This window comes from Apium graveolens, chromosome 8 (genome assembly GCF_009905375.1).
Source record: "Apium graveolens cultivar Ventura chromosome 8, ASM990537v1, whole genome shotgun sequence".
Taxonomy (NCBI): Eukaryota; Viridiplantae; Streptophyta; class Magnoliopsida; order Apiales; family Apiaceae; genus Apium; species Apium graveolens.
The window spans coordinates 166,584,330-166,589,815 of record NC_133654.1 but is presented as its reverse complement, the minus strand read 5'-3'; positions in this window follow the sequence as shown (position 1 = coordinate 166,589,815).

Here is a 5,486-nt window from a genome sequence, read left to right as displayed (position 1 = left end):
AAACATATTGAACTACGAATTAAATATTATTTTTCGCATGGATCCTGCGGAGGGTTTCGGTTTTTTTAAAGATTTAAATTTACGTTTTTGCTGCGTTTATGTGCTAAAAACCCTTCAGGATGCAGTTGAACAATCTTGCATTCAAAAATTTTTCAGTAAATTTCTGGTGTACTTGGATTGACAGATAAAAGTACCTTCTTCATTTTGCTTGACTTGAAGTCCAAGAAAATAGCTGAGTTCTCCCATCATACTCATCTGATATCTTGACTGCATTAGCTTTGCAAACCTCTCACTGAGTTTGGCATTTGTAGAACCAAATATGATATCATCAACATATATCTGTACCAAAAGTAAGTCCTTTCCATGGTTGAGGTAGAACAGTGTTTTATCAATTGTACCTCTGTGAAATCCACTTTCCAGAAGGAATTGAGCTAAAGTCTCATACCATTCTCTAGGAGCTTGCTTAAGGCCATAAAGTGCTTTGTCAAGCCTGTAGACATGATTTGGAAATTTTGAATCTACAAAGCCTGGAGGTTGTTCAACATACACCTCTTCTTCCAATTCTCCATTGAGAAAAGCACTTTTCACATCCATTTGAAAGACTTTAAACTTTTTATGAACAGCATAAGCCAAAAAGATTCTTATGGCTTTTAATCTAGCAACTGGTGCAAATGTTTCATCATAATCAATACCCTCCTGTTGAGAGTAGCATTTAGCAACCAGCCTTGCTTTATTCCTTATAATTATGCCATCACTGTCAGTTTTATTTCTGAACACCCATTTTGTGCCAACAAATGATCTGTTCTTTGGTCTTGGCACTAGGGTCCAGACTTTATTTCTTTCAAATTCATTTAACTCTTCCCGCATTGCTTGCACCCAATCAGCATCTTGAAGAGCTTCTTCCACTTTCTTTGGTTCAGTCTGAGATAGAAAAGAATGATAGAGACATTCATTTGATGTTGCAGTTCTAGTTCTGACACCTGCTTCAGGATCTCCAATAATTAAGTCAGGTGTATGTGATTTGGTCCACTTCCTTACAGATTGAAGTTGACTTCTAGAACTGGATCCTCCCCCATGATCCATGCCGTCTCCATCAGCATTTTTTGATGCTCCCCCTGTAGTTATGCTCTCTGAGACTTTATAATTTGACTTGGATCCTTCAGGATTTGAAGTATCAGAGTTTCCAGAATTATCAGAATTTGGCTCATCAGAACTAGATGAATCAGAACTTGAAGAGCCAGTGACAGGTTCTGATGCTTCTTGAGAGTCTTGAGATGTGGTAGGATCTTCATCTTGCTCCCCCTGGATAGGTGCATTTCTTTTGGAGTTGTTACCACAGATTCAATGACATCAGTACTTACAGGATCAGAGTTTAAGTCATCAGAATTTATAGAATCAGAATTTAAGTCTTTATTTTCAAATCTCAGCTGATCGAGATCATTGAAATCTTCAAGTCCAGTAATCTTCTTATCATCAAAAGATACATTAATAGATTCCATGACCACCCTTATTCTTAAATTGTAGACTCTGAAGGCTTTTGTGGAAAGTGGATTTCCAACAAAGATTCCTTCATCAGCTTTTAGATCAAATTTTGGCAGTTGTTCAGGATGAGTCTTAAGAACAAAACACTTGCAACCTAATACATGAAAGTATTTCAGATTTGGCTTCTTCTTCTTCACCATCTCATATGGTGTTTTTCCATTCTTGTTTATGAGTGTTGCATTCTGTGTAAAACAAGCAGTCTGCACAGCTTCAGCCCAAAAGTAGGTTGGTAGCTTTGCTTCATCAGGCATAGTTCGTGCAGCTTTAATTAGAGTCATGTTCTTTCTTTCTACAACTCCATTTTATTGTGGAGTTCCAGGTGCAGAAAATTCCTGTTTGATTCCATGCTCTTTGCAGAACTCTTCCATGATTGAATTCTTGAACACAGTGCCAATTATCACTTCTTGTAATTTTAACAGAATCTTTGACCAACTTATCCAGCTGTCTGACATGATCAGTTAGAGTAGATGCAGTTTCATTCTTCTTGTGCAAGAAGTACACCCAAGTGTACCTTATGAACTCATCCACTATAACCATATCATATTTCTTCTTTGCAATAGACATGATAATGACTGGACCAAATAGATCAACATGCAGTAGGTGATAAGGCTCAAGATTTGATGACTCAGTTTTGCTCTTAAAAGAAGATTTTCTTTGTTTTGCCTTTTGACATGAATCACAAAGGCCATTAGGAGCAAATACTAATTTTGGCAATCCTCTCACAAGATTTTTCTTTACAAGCTCATTTATGTTGTTGAAGTTTAAATGAGAGAGTCTTTTATGCCAATTCCAGCTTTCTTCAATTGATGCTCTACTCAACAGACAGATTGCAGAACCATCAGAACTTGTTGAAAGTCTCGCTTCATAAATGTTACCATGCCTGTAACCTTTCAGAACCACTTTTCCTGTAGAATTGCTTATAACTTCACAGTGTTCTTCAAAGAAATCCACATGACAACCTCTATCACAGATTTAACTCACACTCAGCAGATTATGTTTAAGTCCTGAGACAAGGGCTACTGATTCAATGATGACATTTCCAAGATTAATATTGTCATATCCCAGAGTTTTTCCCATATTTCCATCTCCATAAGAAACTCCTGGGCCAACTTTCTCCACAAATTCTGAGAGCAGGGCTTTATTTCCAATCATATGTCCTGAACATCCACTATCCAGTACTAGGATGTTTTTTCTGTTGCCCTGCAATCACAAAGACCACTAATAGTTAGTTTTAAGGACCTAGACTTGCTTGGATCCTTTGGCCTTTTTAAGTTTGTTAGCATTTGCAGCGGATTTAATATCAGAGTTTATGCTAACATGTTGTTTATCAGAACTTATATCAGACTTTGCATCAGACTTTACACTAGAAGGAATTAAAGTAACTTTCTTCAAAGAAGGTTTTATTTGATAATAATCATAGTACAAACTATGATATTCCTTACAAGTATAAATTGAATGCCATAACTACCACAATGAAAACAAGGACTTTGTGGTTTAAACCTAACAAACTGACTCTTAACTCCTGACTTAGGAGGTAAAGAGTTTATATTCTTATTCTTCCTGCAAAAAGAAGCAAGATGGTTAGAGTTTCCATAGTTATAACATTTCTTTCTAGGAGCATTAGGAACAGGCATATAATTATTGCTTTTATTCACATCTTCCTTTTCATTCTTATTTTTCCTAGCTGCATTTACCTTGTTGACATTTCTTATTTCTTTTAGCTTATGCTTAAGCTGCTTCTTTGTCATTAAGCCTATGTTGACTTCAGCTGGTTTATCCTGTTCTAATTTATCAGAAGTTAACTTCTCCTTAACTTCTGTCACAGACTCTTTCATCTTTTCAGAATCAGACTTTACAGTTTTAGCTAAAAACTTAACAGGATTTACCTTTGGCTTAGTAGTTTGTTTAACAACAATTGGCTCAATTTGTTCAGTTCCTTTTTCACTTTTATCATCTCCATAACCTAAGCCTTTTTTCCAGTTTCCACTACTAAATAAATTCTGAGTTGTTCTGCTAGAGTTAGTCCAAGTCCTGATAATCTCTCTTTCCTTTTCTAACTCAGTTTTTAGAGATTTATTCAATTTTAGCACTTCATCTCTAACATAAAAAGCATCGTCTATTTCTTTCTGAGTTTGATGGAACTTAACTAACTCCTTTTCTAAATAGTCATTCTTTTTCTTATAAGCAAGATTTTCAGAAGTTAATCTTTCACATGTTAAAGTTTGATCTATGTAACTAATAAACATGGTTTTAAGATATAATCTCAACTCAGTAATATTATCAATATGAAAAGCATAAGTTGTTTGAGATACCTTCAATTCAGCAGTTTCAGGGCTGCCAACAGCATTTGCTATTAAAGCATAATTCACCTCATCTTCAGAATCTGAAGAGTCTGTCAGCTTTTCTTCTTTGTGACAAGTGCCTTGCCTTTGTCACTCTTTCCTTTCTTGCAGTCAGGAGATATGCGGCCTCTTTTACCACAATTGTAGCATTTGACATTTGAGTTATCTCATCTGTCAGACTTTGCACTTTTGCCTTCATACTTTCTGAACCCTTTCTTATCAGTACTTCCACATTTCTTGGAAAACTTCTTTTCCCTTCTGAATTTCCTGTAGGCTATCTTTGTGATACCCTTCACCATAAGAGCACACAATTTCATCATCTCTTCATCAGCATCTATTTCAGGTAAACTTTCAGTTTCTGAATCATCATCATCAGAACTTGATGATTCTGAATCAGACTTTATGATGAGAGCCTTTCCTTTGCCTTTCATTGAGATAGCCACTTTGGAGGATTCCTCCGCAGCCTTAAGAGCAACTATCCTTGACTTTCTCCCATGCCTCTTGCTCCTTTGATCCATCTCAAGTTCATAAGTCTTGGGCATACCATAAATTTCATCAAGAGTGGTTTCATCAAGAGCATAGTTGTCTCTTATAGTGGTCGACTTCAAATCCCAACTTTCAGTAAGAGTTAAAAGGAATTTTAGATTTGAATCTTCAAGATCATATTCCTTGTCCATCAGTGACAGATCATTCAAGAGTTTGACAAACCTGTCATATAAGTCAGTTAATGACTCATCAGCTTTTGAGTCAAAGTGCTCATACTCTTGAGTGAGTATTGTCCTCCTGTTCTTCTGAATTGCATCAGTTCCCTGGCATCTTATCTCCAAAGCATCCCATATCTCCTTTGTAGTCTTGCAATGAATTACCCTGTTTGACATGACATTATCAATGGCACTATGCAACAAATGCCTTACCTTTGCATCATTGGCAATGGATGAGATATCTTCAGCTGTATACTCACTTTTCTCCTTTGGTATGGTCTTTGCTGGCTGATCTGCAACTACAACAGAGAGCTTGGTTGGCTTATGTGGTTCTTCATTAATTTTGTCAAGGTATTCTAGATCTGTAGCTTCCAGAAACATAGCCATCTTTACTTTCCATATGGGGTACTCAGAATGTCTCAGTATGGGAACCATAATAGTCTCATATCGACTGTGGGTTGGATTTTCTGCTTCTTCATACATGATTGTTTTGGATCTTTACTGTATGTATGTTAACAGATAAGCTCTGATACCAATTATTAGGTCACACAACACTGTAGAAGGGGGTTGAATACAGTGTTTAATACAATCAAATTGATTTCGAACACAAGTAACAGTAAACAGATATATTCAATATAATAAACTCTATTACAATGGAACTGTTCTCTCTCAGTGATGAACAAATATCACGAGAGCTGCTAGGCTACAATGTATGATCTTCTCGATAATGATAACATATATAGTGTAAACCTATATATGTGTTTATATAGTACACAGTTACAAGATAACTTCTAATTGATATGGAATATAATATTGTCTCCTAAAATATATCAATCAGATATCTTATACAATTCTTTCAGTCCTCTAACTCTTTCCATGTATATCTTCTTTTGTATTAGTC